The sequence below is a fragment of the Metopolophium dirhodum genome, chromosome 1 (assembly GCF_019925205.1).
Source record: "Metopolophium dirhodum isolate CAU chromosome 1, ASM1992520v1, whole genome shotgun sequence".
Classification (NCBI taxonomy): domain Eukaryota; kingdom Metazoa; phylum Arthropoda; class Insecta; order Hemiptera; family Aphididae; genus Metopolophium; species Metopolophium dirhodum.
Genome location: NC_083560.1, coordinates 13610175 through 13628920, shown reverse-complemented (window position 1 = coordinate 13628920; position 18746 = coordinate 13610175).

The window sequence follows — 18746 nt, the reverse complement described above, 5'->3', positions numbered from 1 at the left end:
GAACGTCATTCGAGGTTTGACCTGCTAGACACCCATAAAAAGACGGAGGCTATATGATTTTCATGGACCCCCGAAATGTTTTAAAATTTTTTTCACAGTAAAGAACGCTGTCCGCTATCCGACGCAGTCGGATTGCATACCTGACGACGTGACCTGGCCGTCGCATATTGTCTGCAATCCGACGAAGTCGGATTGCCTACTCGGACCACGAAGGTGACTGACCTGCTAGACACCCTAAAAAGACGATAGCTATATGATTTGTATAGAATCCCGAAATGTTTTGAATTTTTTTTTCCGTTTTCGGTGGCAGTAATGAACGTTGTCCGCGATTCTACGCAGTCGGATTGCATACCTGACGACGTAACCCAGCCGTCGCACATTGTCGGATGCCTACCCTTATTACTACAGTGAACGTCATTCGAGGTGACTGACCTGCTAGACACCCATAAAAAGACGGAGACTATATGATTTTCATGGACCCCCGAAATCGTTAAAAATTTTTTTCACGGTAAAGAACGCTGTCCGCTATCCGACGCAGTCGGATTGCATACCTGACGACGTGATCCGACCGTCGCATATTATCTGCTATCCGACGAATTCAGATTGCCTACTCGGACCACCGAGTTGACTCGGCAGGTCGCTAGACACCCTAAAAAGACGGTGACTATATGATTTGCATAGAAGCCCGAAATGTTTTGAATTTTATTACTTAATTTTCCGTTTTCGGTGACAGTAATGAACGTTGTCCGCGATTCGACGCAGTCGGATTGCATACCTGACGACGTGACCCGGCCGTCGCACATTGTCCGCTATCCGACGAAGTCGGATTGCCTACCCGCACCACTGAGGTGACTGACCTGCTAGACACCCTAAAAAGACGGTTACTATATGATTTGCATAGAATCCCGAAATGTTTTGAATTTTTTTTTCTGTTTTCGGTGGCAGTTATGAACGTTGTCCGCGATTCAACGCAGTCGGATTGCCTACCCTTATTACTACGGTGAACGTCATTCGAGGTGACTGACCTGCTAGACACCCATAAAAAGACGGCGGCTATATGATTTTCATGGACCCCCGAAATGTCTTACAATTTTTTTCACGTTTCACGTTTCACGTTTTGAACGTTGCATACCTGTTGCCGAGACATATAAGTCCAACGTCGAGGTAGGTGACTGACCCGCTAGACCCCAAATAAATCGAGGTGGCTATATGATTATCCGAAATATTTGAATTCTATTACTTGATTTGGCATTTTTGAAGGCAGTAAAAAACTTACAGCTCTCCGGTTAACTAATCCACTATCCTTCTCACAAATCCACCATTCTTTTCATTAATCCAACATCCTTATCAGCAATCCAAAATCCTTATCACTTATCCACTTTTCTTATCAATATCCACCGTTCTTATCATAACACTCATAACCGACATCGGTTGACGACCAGACCACAAGACTACTGCGGCATCCGACATCGACAACACTCCTCACCAACCACGGGGGGTCTGCGACGCTCGGAGAGCTAGTCTTATAGTATAAAACAGAAACCCGAGGGCGCCGCCTGTGGCGAATTTCCGAACCAGCGTAAGAGACTACCAATGAAAAAATTCGACGGGCGGTCTCCCGGCGGCGGCGGAGCCGTCGCCGCGTTATCACTCCTTCTTATCACTTTTCGCGATTTCTTTCGATATTTTCAAAATTTCTTCACATTTCGAGTTTTACCCCCCCCTGGGGTCCCCGGGCGGCCCCGCTCGGACCTTATTCGCGTTCCCCGGTAAATTTACGTACCGCGCGCGGCCGTAATTTTTTCCCGGCGGGCCCGCCGCGTAGGCCGTTACGTGAAAACCGAGCGCCGCCGTCGCGGGCGTTTTTTTGCCTTTTTTTTTCGAGAATTCGAGTTTTAGCCCTCTTCGAGGCGTCCGCCCTCCCCGTTCGCGACTCATTCGCGTTCCCCGTTACGTTTATAGGTCGCGCGCGGCCGTACTCGAATATTTTAGTGCGCCGCGGCGTAGAGAACGATAGCGGAAAGCGCGGCGTCGTCGCCGTCTTACCGATTTTTCCGACTTTTTCGACTAAAGTCGCGTCTCGCCGCTCTCTCGAAAGTCTCACCTCCCCATCGACGCGATATTCGCGTTCCCAGCTAAATTTATAGGCCGCGCGCGGCCGTACTTCGTCCGAGACGAGTCCCGGGGCCGCGGGACGACGCCGAGAGCGGAGCGCCGATATCGCCGCCGTCGAGTAGGTATTACTATATACAGGCATAAATACGTGCGTCGGAAGGTTCGATTTTTTTCACGAATATCGCGTTTTTGACGTCCGGGAGTGGCGGAGCCGGTCGTCCGCTGCCCGAAGCCGTGGGATCGCCGGCTCAAAAGCCCTCTGCAAACGCCGGGAGAGCGTTCGTGATTCGCCGGGACGGCGAAACCGCTTAAGAGTCATAGATTCGACACCGGTTTTCAACTCAGTAGGTAGGTAGGTAGGTAAGGCGTCGGTACGGATGACCCGGGGGTCGTGGTTTCGATGCCGGCCGCCGGGAATGTCGTTAATTTGCGGCGGCTGTAATATTTCGGAATTTTTTTTTTCGCGTTTTTTTTTTTGTCATTTTCCTTTCGCCATCACTTTCGCCTTATCACTTTTGACAAATTTTCAAAATTTCTTCAAAATTCGTGTTTTAACGCCTTCGCGCACCTCGGACGGCCCCGTTCGGACCTTATTCGCGTTCCCCGTTAAATTGTGAGGCCGCGCGCGGCCGTACTTTGTCCCGTCCCGTCCCGCCGAGGCCGAGACGACGTGCGATAGGAGTGCCGCCGTCGCCCGCGTTTTTCGATAATTTTTTCGAATAGTCGAGTTTTAACCGTTTTGGAAACGTCTCACCTCCCGTTCGCGACTTATTCGCGTTCCCCGTTACATTTATAGGCCGCGCGAGGCCGTACTTGAATATTTTAGAGCGCCGCGGCGTCTTACCGATTTTTCCGACTTTTTCGACTAAAGTCGCGTCTCGCCGCTCTCTCAAAAGTCTCACCTCCCCGTCGACGCGATATTCGCGTTCCCAGCTAAATTTATAGGCCGCCTGCGGCCGTACTTCCTCCGGGACGGGTCCCGAGGCCGCGGGATGACGCCGAGAGCCGAGTGCGGAGAGCGGCGCCGTCGAGTGGGTATTACTATATACAGGCATAAATACGTGCGTCAGAAGGTTTGATTTTTTTCACGAATATCGCGTTTTTGACGTCCGGGAGGGGCGGAGCCGGTCGTCCGCTGCCCGAAGCCGTGGGATCGCCGGCTCAAAAGCCCTCTGCGGACGCTGGGACTGCATTCGTAATTCGCCGGGACGTTGAAACGGCTCAAGAGTCATAGATTCGACGCCAGTTATTAACCCAGTAGGTAGGTAGGTTGGTAAGGCGTCGGTGCGGATGACACGGGGGTCGTGGTTTCGATGCCGGCCGCCGTGATTGAAAATAATTTGCGGCGGCCGTGTTAATTCGGAAATTTTTTTCGCGTTTTTTTTTTTTCGGTATTTAACTTTCGCTAGCGCTTCCGCCTTATCGTGATATTCGTATTTAACCAACATTTTACGTTTTTTTTTTCAATCCGAGTTTTACGCCTATTGAAGACGTCGGACCTCCCCGTTGATGACTTATTCGCGTTCCCCGTCAGATTTTGAGTACCTTTTTGCCCTCCGCGGCCGAGACGACGCGCTTTACGTCCGCCACCGTTGCGTGCGTTTTTTGCCTTTTTTTTAAAATATTCGAGTTTTAGCCCTTTTCGAGGGGTCTGCCCTCCCCGTTTGCCCCTTATTCGCGTTCCCCGCTAAATCTATAGGCCGTACTTCCTCCGGGACGACGCCGAGAGCCGAGTGCCCATATCGCCGCCGTCGAGTGGGTAATACTAAATACAGGCATAAATACGTGCGTCGGAGGGTTCGATTTCGACGTCCGAGGGTGGCGGAGCCGGTCGTCTGCTGCCCAAAGCGGTGGGATCGCTGGCTCAAAAGCCCTCTGCGGACGCTGGGACCGCGTTCGTAATTCGCCGGGACGTTGAAACGGCTTAAGAGTCATAGATTCGACGCCAGTTATCAACTCAGTAGGTAGGTAGGTAGGTAAGGCGTCGGTACGGAAGACCTGGGATCGTGGTTTCGATGCCGGCCGCCGGGAGTTAATTTGTGGCGGCCGTGTTAAATCGGAATTTTTTTTTTCCACATTTTTTTTTTTTGTCATTTTCCTTTCGCTATCATTTTTGCCTTATCATATTATATATTCGTATTGAACGAAAATTTTACCTTTTTTTTCAAAATTCGAGTTTTACCCCTTTCGAAGACGTCGGACCTCCCCCTTGATGACTTAATCGCGTTCTCCGCTAAATGTATTGACCGCCTGCGGCTGTACTTCTTTCGTGAACAGCGAGATCGGACGGCGTCGTTATTATTATGTACAGGCATATATTATATATATATATGCGTCGAAGCGTTCGATTTTATATTTTACAGACTTTTGCCTACTCGGTCTCGGTGACGCCGTGAGCTACTCATATCGGTATACATATATATTTGATACACGATATAGCCACAGAAGGTACTGTAGGTACATGTATACTTAATAAATAAACGCCTAAATGTTAAGAGTTGATACGGTGGTTGGGTTAGTTGAATTATATAATAATATCCTAGCTCGAGTCGACGATGGATGTGACGGAAACGTTCGAATACATATATTATTATTGATCGATTGGTCGATATGACTATACTACGGGTAGGTATATTTTGTATGCCACACTAAATTTTTGTTTACCAAATTTGACTCACCTAAAAACTGTAATTTATTATTTACCTTTTGATTATCTATTTATTAATTTGATTTTATGCTCATGATTAAATACACAATACCTACCTACATAAGTAATATCAAATAGTATAGCCATATCATTATACAATTTAACTTTATATTAATGATTACCAGTTCTGACTCACCTAAAAACTGCAATATAGTATGTACCTACTACATGGTAAAGAGCATAAAATCAAATTAATAAACAGTTAATTTAAAGGTAAATAACAAATTGATAATAACGAATTGCAACAGATTCTAAATAATATTAATACAATAACAAAATATAACTTATGGAATATATGGGACGGTTCTTTTATACTTGAATTAGACAATAGTAATATAATTTACCTACATTGTATAATATGTAGGTAGTACTAAATATATTACAGTTTTTAGGGCAGTTGATTGTTTGAGGTAATATAATTTGCTAATTATAAATTTTATGTATGATACAAAGCTGCTGCAGATACTATATAATACAATAATTATTATGAACTTATAGATCTTAATGTATTTAATTAAATTCTGGCAGTTAAATTGTATAAAGATATGGCTATACTATTTGATATTACTTATGTAGGTAGGTTTAGCTACATTTATTAAGCATTGTTTGATTGGTTCAATCATTAGCATAATATCAAATTAATAAAATATAACAAATATACACAGCTAATGCTTTTATTATCTTATAATAACTAAACTAAATGTTAACTATGTAGTACCCACTTCATTCATTACAGATTTTTGGTGAGTCAAATTTGTTGTAGCATACAAATGATGATACAGATTTTAAATAATACAATATTAATAAAGAAAATAAAAATGTATGTATTTAATTAAAGTCTGGAAATTAAATTGTATGATTATATGACTATATACTATTTGAAACAACTTATATAAGTAGGTTTAATTATGAGTATTATATGAAATCAACTATTTAATACATAATAAATTAATTACTCGAATAGACAATAGTAACATAACTAATGTACATGTATACTATGTTGTGCTAAATATATTACAGTTCAAGTGAGTTTATTTACCCCGTAAAGAGCATAAAATCAAATTAATAAACAGTTAATTTAAAGGTAAATAACAAATTGATAATAACGAATTGCAACAGATTCTTAATAATATTAATACAATAACAAAATATAACTTATGGAATATATGGGACGGTTCTTTTATACTTGAATTAGACAATAGTAATATAATTTACCTACATTGTATAATATGTAGGTAGTACTAAATATATTACAGTTTTTAGGGCAGTTGATTGTTTGAGGTAATATAATTTGCTAATTATAAATTTTATGTATGATACAAAGCTGCTGCAGATACTATATAATACAATTATTATTATGAACTTATAGATCTTAATGTATTTAATTAAATTCTGGCAGTTAAATTGTATAAAGATATGGCTATACTATTTGATATTACTTATGTAGGTAGGTTTAGTTATGAGTATTAAGTGATCAATTAGACTATTTGATAAATAATTAGCTACATTTATTAAGCATTGTTTGATTGGTTCAATCATTAGCATAAAATCAAATTAATAAAATATAACAAATATACACAGCTAATGCTTTTATTATCTTATAATAACTAAACTAAATGTTAACTATGTAGTACCCACTTCATTCATTACAGATTTTTGGTGAGTCAAATTTGTTGTAGCATTCAAATGATGATACAGATTTTAAATAATACAATATTAATAAAGAAAATAAAAATGTATGTATTTAATTAAAGTCTGGAAATTAAATTGTATGATTATATGACTATATACTATTTGAAACAACTTATATAGGTAGGTTTAATTATGAGTATTATATGAAATCAACTATTTAATACATAATAAATTAATTACTCGAATAGACAATAGTAACATAACTAATGTACATGTATACTATGTTGTGCTAAATATATTACAGTTCAAGTGAGTTTATTTACCCCGTAAAGAGCATAAAATCAAATTAATAAACAGTTAATTTAAAGGTAAATAACAAATTGATATACACAGCTATTGCTTTTATTGTCTACCTTTATTGAGCAATATTTATTGGACTCGATTATGTGGTTAAATATTAAATATGTAATACCTATACTATGCAGTAGGTACTTAATATATTACAGTTTTTAGGTGAGTCAAATTTGGTAATCATAAATTTACTGCAACAGATTCTAAATAATACAATAACAAAATAGAACTTATGGAATATATGGGACGGTTCTTTTATACTTGAATTAGACAATAGTAATATAATTTACCTACATGTATACTATGAAGGTAGTACTAAATATATTACAATTTTTAGGGCAGTTGATACTATGAGGTAATATGATTAAATATAATTATTATAAACTAATAGATCTACATGTATTTAATTAAATTCTGGCAGTTAAATTGTATAATGATATGGCTATACTATTCGATATTACTTATGTAGGTAGGTTTAGTTATGAGTATTAAGTGATCAATTAAACTATTTGATAAATTGTGAGCTACATTTATTAAGCATCGTTTGATAGGTTCAATCTTTAGCATAAAATCAAATTAATAAAAAACAAATATACACAGCTATTGCTTTTATTATCTACGTTTATAAAGCAACACTCCCATATCGTTTGACATGGGCTCGAATACTAAATATTAAAAATATAATATACTATGTAGTGGGTACTACAGTTTTTAGGTGAGTCAAATTTGGTGTAAAATACTAACGATGCTACAGATTTTAAATAATACAATATAAATAAACATAGGAAGTAAAAATGTATGTATTTAATTAAGGTCTGGAAATTAAATTGTATGATTATATGACTATATACTATTTGAAACAACTTAAATAGGTAGGTTTAATTATGAATATTATATGAAAAACTATTTAATACATAATAAATTAATTACTTGAATAGACAATAGTAACATAACTAACGTATAGTATGTTGTGCTCAATATATTACAGTTCAAGTGAGTTAATTGGTTGAGGTAATGTATTATGATATGACTATACTATATGGATTGGTTTTGAGCCCATGTCAAACGATTATGTGGTTAAATATTAAATATATAATAAAATATTTCAGTTTTTAGGTGAGTCAAATTATGTATATTAATAGACAAAAAATAACATATTATGTATTTAATTAAATTCTGGCAGTTAAATTGTATTATGATATGACTATACCATTAAACTATTTAATAATTAATATTTAATTAATACTATTTTATTATCTACACATTTTATTGAGTGACCCCCCTATATTATTTAACAAGGGCTGCATTATATGGTTCTTTACTTGAATAGACAATAGTACAATATAACTATATAGTACCCACTTAATTCATTACAGTTTTTAGGTGACTTGATTGGTTGAGGGGAAATTAAAAAATAATAATGCTGCAGATACCATATAATACAATATTAATAAACAAATAGATTTTCATATATTTCAGTAAAATCTGGTATGTTAAATTGTATAATGATATGCCTATACTGTTTGATATTGCTTATGTATAGATACGTTTAAGTAAATATTGTTTTTAAATAAGTAATTGATTAACAACAATTAATTAATTTAGCGGCGTAAAGTCGTTATTACTATATACAGGCTTTAATATATGCGTCGGAGGGATATATTTTTTTGCGCATTACGGTTTAAGAGTCATAGATTTGACTTCAGTTTTCAACTCGATAGGTAGGTAGGTAGGTTTAGGCGTATGTGCGGATGACCCGGGGTCGTGGTTTCGATGCCGGCCGCCGGGATTGAAGATAATTTGCGGCGGCCGTGTTAATTCGGAATTTTTTTCTCGCGTTTTTTTTTTCGTTATTTTCCCTTTCGCTATCACTTCCGCCTTATCACTTTTTGACGAATTTTTTCAAAATTTCTTCAAAATTCGTGGTTTAACGCCTTCGTGCACCTCGGACGGCCCCGTTCGGACCTTATTCGCGTTCCCCGTTAAATTTTGAGCAAGACGACGTGCGATAGGAGTTCCGCCGTCGCCCGCGTTTTTCGATAATTTTTTCGAAAAGACGAGTTTTAACCGTTTTGGAAACGTCTCACCTCCCCGTCGACGCGATATTCGCGTTTCCCAGCTAAATTTACAGGCCGCAGGACGACGCCGAGAGCAAAGTGCCCATATCGCCGCCGCCGTCGAGTGGGTATTACTATATACAGGCATAAATACGTGCGTCGGAAGGTTCGATTTTTTCGCGAATCTCGCCGTTTCGACGTCCGAAGACAGCGGAGCACGTCGTCCGCTTCCCGACGCGATCGCGTCCCCCCTTTACGCGCCCTTTGAAGGACGTCGAAACCACGTTCGTAATTCGCCGGCACGGCCAAACGGCTTAAGAGTCATAGATTCGACACCAGTTTTCATCTCAGTAGGTAAGGCGTAGGTGCGGATGACCCGGGGTCGTGGTTTCGATGCCGGCAGCCGGGATTGAAGATATTTTGCGGCGGCCGTGATAATCCGTATTTTTTTTTCCGTTATTTACTTTTGCTATCACTTCCGCCTATATTATTCGTAATTAACGAAAATTTCAATATTTTTTTCGAAATTCGAATTTTACCTCCTTTTCAAACTCCATACAGTTCCGTTGAAACCTTATTCGCGTTCCCTCCTAGATGTATAGGCTGCTCGCGGCCGCGCTTCGTTCGCGACGAGTCCCGGGGGCCGATTGCCATCGCGGAGAGCCCCGCCGTCGTGTCGCTATTACTATCTTATACAGGCTTTGAATATATGCGCCCGAAATGTTTTGAATTTATTACTTAATTTTGTGTTTTCGGCGACAGTAATGAACGTTGTCCGCTATCCGACACAGTCGGATTGCATACCTGACGACGTGACCCGGCCGTCGCATATTGTCTGCTATCCGACGAAGTCGGATTGCCTACTCGGACCACTGAGTTGACTGACCTGCTAGACACCCTAAAAAGACGATGGCTATATGATTTGCATAGAATCCCAAAATGTTTTTGAATTTTTTTTCACGTAATTTTTTTCCCATTTTCGGTGACAGTAATGAACGTTGTCCGCGATTCGACGCAGTCGGATTGCATACCTGACGAAGTTACACAGCCGTCGCACATTGTCCGCTATCCGACGAAGTCAGATTGCCTACCCGCACCACTGAGGTGACTGACCTGCTAGACACCCTAAAAAGACGGTTACTATATGATTTGCATAGAAGCCGAAATGTTTTGAATTTTTTTTTACGTAATTTATTACTTAATTTTGCATTTTCGGCGACAGTAATGAACGCTGTCCGCGATTCGACGCAGTCGGATTGCATACCTGACGACGTGACCCGGCCGTCGCACATTGTCCGCTATCCGACGAAGTCGGATTGCCTACCCTTATTACTACGGCGAACGTCATTCGAGGTTTGACCTGCTAGACACCCATAAAAAGACGGAGGCTATATGATTTTCATGGACCCCCGAATGTTTTAAAATTTTTTTCACAGTAAAGAACGCTGTCCGCTATCCGACGCAGTCGGATTGCATACCTGACGACGTGACCTGGCCGTCGCATATTGTCTGCTATCCGACGAAGTCGGATTGCCTACTCGGACCACAAAGGTGACTGACCTGCTACTAGACACCCTAAAAAGACGATGGCTATATGATTTGTATAGAATCCCGAAATGTTTTGAATTTTTTTTTCCGTTTTCGGTGGCAGTAATGAACGTTGTCCGCGATTCGACGCAGTCGGATTGCATACCTGACGACGTAACACAGCCGTCGCACATTGTCGGATGCCTACCCTTATTACTACAGTGAACGTCATTCGAGGTGACTGACCTGCTAGACACCCATAAAAAGACGGAGACTATATGATTTTCATGGACCCCCGAAATGGTTTAAAATTTTTTTCACGGTAAAGAACGCTGTCCGCTATCTGACGCAGTCGGATTGCATACCTGACGACGTGACCCGACCGTCGCATATTATCTGCTATCCGACGAAGTCAGATTGCCTACTCGGACCACCGAGTTGACTCGGCAGGTCGCTAGACACCCTAAAAAGACGGTGACTATATGATTTGCATAGAAGCCCGAAATGTTTTGAATTTTATTACTTAATTTTCCGTTTTCGGTGACAGTAATGAACGTTGTCCGCGATTCGACGCAGTCGGATTGCATACCTGACGACGTGACCCGGCCGTCGCACATTGTCCGCTATCCGACGAAGTCGGATTGCCTACCCTTATTACTACGGCGAACGTCATTCGAGGTGACTGACCTGCTAGACACCCATAAAAAGACGGCGGCTATATGATTTACATGGACCCCCGAAATGTCTTACAATTTTTTTCACGTTTCACGTTTCACGTTTTGAACGTTGCATACCTGTTGCCGAGACATATAAGTCCAACGTCGAGGTAGGTGACTGACCCGCTAGACCCCAAATAAATCGAGGTGGCTATATGATTATCCGAAATATTTGAATTCTATTACTTGATTTTGCGTTTTTGAAGGCAGTAAAAAACTTACAGCCCTCCGGCTAACTAATCCACTATCCTTCTCACAAATCCACCATTCTTTTCATTAATCCAACATCCTTATCAGCAATCCAAAATCCTTATCACTTATCCACTTTTCTTATCAATATCCACCGTTCTTATCATAACACTCATAACCGACATCGGTTGACGACCAGACCACAAGACCACTGCGGCATCCGACATCGACAACACTCATAACCGACACCAGGGGGTCTGGGGGTCTCCCCCAGCGACGCTCGGAGAGCTAGTCTTATAGTATAAAACAGAAACCCGAGGGTGCCCCCTATGGCTTTTTCCCGTACCAGCATAGAGGATAATGGAGGGAAAACAGAGAACCCGCCAATGGGACGGTCGGGACGCGGCGGCGGAGCTGTCGATAGCTGCGATAGCTGCCTTATCGGGATATACGGATTTGACGAAAATTTTACGTTTTTTTTTTTAAATTCGAGTTTCACCCCTTTTGAAGACGTCGGACCTCCCCGTCGAAGACTTATTCCCATTCCCCGCTAAATTTATAGGCCGCCGGCGGCCGTACTTCCTCTGGGACGAGTCCCGAGGCCGCGGGACGACGCCGAGAGCAGAATGCCCATATCGCCGCCGTCCAGAGGGTATTACTATATACAGGCATAAATACGTGCGTCGGAGGGTCCGATATTTTTCGCGAATATCGCGTTTTCGACGTCCGAGGGTGGCGGAGCCGGTCGTCCGCCGCCCGAAGCGGTGGGATCGCCGGCTCAATAGCCCTCTGCGGACGCCGGGAAAGCGTTCGCGATTCGACGGGATGGCGAAACGGCTTAAGAGTCATAGATTCGACTCCAGTTTTCAACTCAGTAGGTAGGTAGGTAGGTAAGGCGTCTGTGCGGATGACCCGGGGTCGTGGTTTCGATGCCGGCCGCCGGGAATGGACATAATTTGCGGCGGCTGTGTTAATTCAGAATTTTTTTTTTCACGTTTTTTTTTTTTCGTTATTTACCTTTCGCTATCACTTCCGCCTCATCACTTTTGACGATTTTTTTCAAAATTTCTTCAAAATTCGTGTTTTAACGCCTTCGCGCACCTCGGACGGCCCCGTTCGGACCTTATTTTTTCGAAAAGTCGAGTTTTAACCGTTTTGGAAACGTCTCACCTCCCGTTCGTGACTTATTCGCGTTCCCCGTTACATTTATAGGCGTAGAAAACGATAGCGGAAAGCGCGGCGTCGTCGCCGTTTTACCGATTTTTCCGACTTTTTCGACTAAAGTCCCGTCTCACCGCTCTCTCAAAAGTTTAAATTTGTTTAAATATTTATTTTACCGGGTCCGCGTCCCCGTTCGCCCACTTATTCGCGTTCCTCGCTAAATTGATTAATATATTTACTTGGAGGTATATTATATACCTACTTGGTATATTTTTTTTATGCGTTTTTGTTTTTCGTCGGGAGTCGCGTTTTACCCCCTCCCTCTAAAGTCTCACCTCCCTGACGGCGCGATATTCGCGTTCCCCTCTAAATTTACCCCCGCCGGAGCGAAGACGTTAAGAGCGGACGGCCGAGATCGCCGCCGTCGCTTCGTTATTACTTATAACCATAGGTATACAGGCATAAATATATGCGTCGAAGCGTTCGATTTTTTTTCGCATATTTATAGAGTTTGTACAGTGCTGTTGACTTTATATACAATTATATTTGACTACGTTATATTATGACATATTATACATATATCTATACATATCGATTAACAGGGAAGTCAGTTGGTAAATTTAGATGTGTGGATTTATTAATTCACATAGGTAGGTATTTTTCGGTATTTATTGCTTAGGTTAAAATATATTATTCATTAGTCATTAATACAATTTTTATATTACACCTTAAAGCGAGATATTTGGTCGAGTTGATTCAATAGCTACCTATGAGCCTACCTAGCTCACACCACGAGCAGTATGTGCTTTCGACAATGTTGTCCGTGAATATCCACACTATAATATTTGTTGTGGTTGTTTTGCGTAATTAATATACATAAGTATGTGTATATTGTGTGTTTGTGGGTATGTGTGTGTGTGTGTGGGTGTGCAATATATCACTGCAATACCACGTAGTTGTTACAGTATGACCAGTAGATTATGATTATACGCATTCGTCCTCGGTGGTGTGGCGGTGTGCGGGGGACAACTTTAGCGACGCGGTGCGCGTCCGTGTCATCCAACGTCATCTTGTGACCGGCGCTCTCGCAACGCACGTCTACGAACACAGAAAAATCTATAAAGTGATAAAGTTTGTTGTTTAGAGCTTTTCTCTGTGTTTTGGTGTGCTTTGTTTTGGGCGCTTTTCATACCGGTGAGTACAAGTCAAGATAGGCACTATAATATTCAGATTACCTTAACCCGAGGGCGCAGCCTGTGGCGATTTTCCGTACTGACTTAGTGAATTTTGGTGGGAAAACGGGTTCCCGGCGTTATCACTCCTTCTTATCACTTTTCGCGATTTTTTTCAACATTTTTGCAGATTTTCGAGTTTTACCCCCCCGGGCGGCCCCGTTCGGACCTTATTCGCGTTCCCCGCTAAATTTACATACCGCGCGCGGCCGTACTTTTTTCCCAGCGGGCCCGCCGCGGTGGCGATTACGTGCAAACCGTCCGCCGCCGTCGCGCGCGTTTTTTACCTTTGTTTTCAAGAATTCGAGTTTTAGCCCTTTTCGAGGCGTCAGCCTTTCCCGTTTGCCCCTTATTCGCGTTACCCGTTACATTTATAGGTCGCGCGCGGCCGTACTTTCACCTGTACGATTCCCGGGGCCGCGGGACGGCGCCGAGAGTCGAGTGCCGATATCGCCGCCGTCGAGTAGGTATTACTATATACAGGCATAAATACGTGCGTCGGAGGGTTATATTTTTTTCGCGAATATCGCGTTTTCGACGTCCGAGGGTGGCGGAGCCGGTCGTCCGCTGCCCGAAGCCGTCGGATCGTCGGCTCAAAAGCCCTCTGCGGACGTCGAATCCGCGTTCGTAATTCGCCGGGACGTTGAAACGGCTTAAGAGTCATAGATTCGACACCAGTTATGAACTCAGTAGGTAGGTAGGTTATTGCGCTAAATTTATTGACCGCCTGCGGCTGTACTTCGTTCGCGAACAGCGATATCGGACGGCGTCGTTATATTAAGTACAGGCATATATATATGCGTCGAAGCGTTCGATTTTATATTTTACAGACTTTTGCCTACTCGGTCTCGGTGACGCCGTGATATATGAAATGAATGTTAAGAGTTGATACGGTGGTTGGGTTAGTTGAATTATATAATAATATCCTAGCTCGAGTCGACGATGGATGTGACGGAAACGTTCGAATACTTCAACGCAGAGTGTATTACAATACATATATTATTATTGATCGATTGGTCGATATGACTATACTACGGGTAGGTATATTTTGTATGCCACACTAAATTTTTGTTTACCAAATTTGACTCACCTAAAAACTGTAATTTATTATTTACCTTTTAATTATCTATTTATTAATTTGATTTTATGCTCATGATTAAATACACAATACCTACCTTCATATGTAATATCAAATATTATAGCCAATTCATTATACAATTTAACTTTAAATTAATGATTACCATTTCTGACTCACCTAAAAACTGCAATATATTATGTACCTACTACATAGTAAAGAGCATAAAATCAAATTAATAAACAGTTAATTTAAAGGTAAATAACAAATTGATATACACAGCTATTGCTTTTATTGTCTACCTTTATTGAGCGATATTTATTGGGCTCGATTATGTGGTTAAATATTAAATATGTAATACCTATACTATGCAGTAGGTACTTAGTATATTACAGTTTTTAGGTGACTCAAATTTGGTAATCATAAATTTAGTGTAGCATACAAAATATACTGCAACAGATTCTAAATAATATTAATACAATAACAAAATAGAACTTATGGAATATATGGCACGGTTCTTTTATACTTGAATTAGACAATAGTAATATAATTTACCTACATTGTATACTATGTAGGTAGTACTAAATATATTACAGTTTTTAGGGCAGTTGATTGTTTGAGGTAATATAATTTGCTAATTATAAATTTTATGTATGATAAAAAGCTGCTGCAGATACTATATAATACAATAATTATTATGAACTTATAGATCTTAATGTATTTAATTAAATTCTGGCAGTTAAATTGTATAAAGATATGGCTATACTATTTGATATTACTTATGTAGGTAGGTTTAGTTATGAGTATTAAGTGATCAATTAGACTATTTGATAAATAATTAGCTACATTTATTAAGCATTGTTTGATTGGTTCAATCATTAGCATAAAATCAAATTAATAAAATATAACAAATATACACAGCTAATGCTTTTATTATCTTATAATAACTAAACTAAATGTTAACTATGTAGTACCCACTTCATTCATTACAGATTTTTGGTGAGTCAAATTTGTTGTAGCATACAAATGATGATACAGATTTTAAATAATACAATATTAATAAAGAAAAAATAAAAATGTATGTATTTAATTAAAGTCTGGAAATTAAATTGTATGATTATATGACTATATACTATTTGAAACAACTTATATAGGTAGGTTTAATTATGAGTATTATATGAAATCAACTATTTAATACATAATAAATTAATTACTCGAATAGACAATAGTAACATAACTAATGTACATGTATACTATGTTGTGCTAAATATATTACAGTTCAAATGAGTTTATTTACCCCGTAAAGAGCACAAAATCAAATTAATAAACAGTTAATTTAAAGGTAAATAACAAATTGATATACACAGCTATGGCTTTTATTGACTAGGTACATATTTTATTGAGCAATATTTATTGGGCTCGATTATGTGGTTAAATATTAAATATGTAAATAATAAATTTAAATAATACAATATAAATAAACATAGTAAAAATGAATGTATTTAATTAATTTCTTGAAATTCTTCAATCTTTAGCATAAAATCAAATTAATAAATAAAAAATATACATAGCTACTGCTTTTATTAAATTGTATGATTATATGACTATAAACTATTTGAAACAACTTATAAAGGTAGGTTTAATTATGAGTATAATATGAAATAAACTATTTAATACATAATAAATTAATTAGGTACTTGAATAGACAATAGTAACATAACAAACGTATAGTATGTTGTGCTTAATATATTACAGTTCAAGTGAGTTAATTGGTTGAGGTAATGTATTATGATATGACTATAATATATGGGTAGGTTTTGAGCCCATGTCAAACGATTATGTGGTTAAATATTAAATGTATAATAAAATATTTCAGTTGTTAGGTTAGTCAAATTATGTATATTAATAGACAAAATATATCTTATTATGTATTTAATTAAATTGTGGCAGTTAAATTGTATTATGATATGACTATACTATTAAACTATTTAATAATTAATATTTAATTAATACTATTTTATTATCTACACATTTATTGAGCGACCCGCCTATATTATTTAACAAGGGCTGCATTATATGGTTCTTTACTTGAATAGACAATAGTACAATATAACTATATAGTACCCACTTAATTCATTACAGTTTTTAGGTGACTTGATTGGTTGAGGAAATTAAAAATTATAATGCTGCAGATACCATGTAATACAATATTAATAAACAAATAGATCTTCATATATTTCTGGTAGTTAAATTGTATAATGATATGCCTATACTGTTTGATATTGCTTATGTATAGGTACGTTTAGTAAATAAACAACAATAATTAATTTAGCGGCATCAAATCGTTATTACTATATACAGGCTTGCATATATGCGTCGGAGGGTTAGATTCTTTTGAGCATTATGGTTTAAGAGTCATAGATTTGACATTTCAACTCGATAGGTAGGTAGGTAGGTTTAGGCGTATGTGCGGATGACTTGCGGGTCGTGGTTTCGATGCCGGCCGCCGGGATTGTCGTTAATTTGCGGCGGCCGTGATAATCCGAATTTTTTTTTCCGTTATTTACTTTTGTTATCACTTCCGCCTATATTATTCGTAATTAACGAAAATTTCAATATTTTTTTCGAAATTCGAGTTTTACCTCCTTTTCGAACTCCATACAGTTCCGTTGAAACCTTATTCGCGTTCCCTCCTAGATGTATAGGCTGCTCGCGGCCGCGCTTCGTTCGCGACGAGTTCCGGGGGCCGATTGACATCGCGGAGAGCTCCGCCGTCGTGTCGCTATTACTATCTTATACAGGCTTGAATATATGCGACCGAAATGTTTTGAATTTATTACTTAATTTTGTGTTTTCGGCGACAGTAATGAACGCTGTCCGCTATCCGACACAGTCGGATTGCATACCTGACGACGTGACCCGGCCGTCGCATATTGTCTGCTATGCGACGAAGTCGGATTGCCTACTCGGATCACTGAGGTGACTGACCTGCTAGACACCCTTAAAAGACGATTGCTATATGATTTGCATAGAAGCCCGAAATATTTTGAATTTTTTTTCACGTAATTAATTTTTCCGTTTTCGGTGACAGTAATGAACGTTGTCCGCGATTCGACGCAGTCGGATTGCATACCTGACGAAGTTACCCAGCCGTCGCACATTGTCCGCTATCCGACGAAGTCGGATTGCCTACCCTTATTATTACGGCGAACGTCATTCGAGGTGACTGACCTGCTAGACACCCATAAAAAGACGGAGGCTATATGATTTTCATGGACCCCCGAAATGTTTTAAAATTTTTTCACAGTAAAGAACGCTGTCCGCTATCCGACGCAGTCGGATTGCATACCTGACGACGTGATCTGGCCGTCGCATATTGTCTGCTATCCGACGAAGTCGGATTGCCTACTCGGACCACTAAGGTGACTGACCTGCTAGACACCCTAAAAAGACGGTTACAACATGATTTGCATAGAAGCTCGAAATGTTTTGAATTTTTTTTTCCGTTTTCGGTGGCAGTAATGAACGTTGTCCGCGATTCGACGCAGTTGGATTACATACCTGACGACGTAACCCAGCCGTCGCACATTGTCGGATGCCTGCCCTTATTACTACAGTGAACGTCATTCGAGGTGACTGACCTGCTAGACACCCATAAAAAGACGGAGGCTATATGATTTTCATGGACCCCCGAAATGTTTTAAAATTTTTTCACAGGAAAGAACGCTGTCCGCTATCCGACGCAGTCGGATTGCATACCTGACGACGTGATCTGGCCGTCGCATATTGTCTGCTATCCGACGAAGTCGGATTGCCTACTCGGACCACTAAGGTGACTGACCTGCTAGACACCCTAAAAAGACGGTTACAACATGATTTGCATAGAAGCTCGAAATGTTTTGAATTTTTTTTTCCGTTTTCGGTGGCAGTAATGAACGTTGTCCGCGATTCGACGCAGTCGGATTACATACCTGACGACGTAAC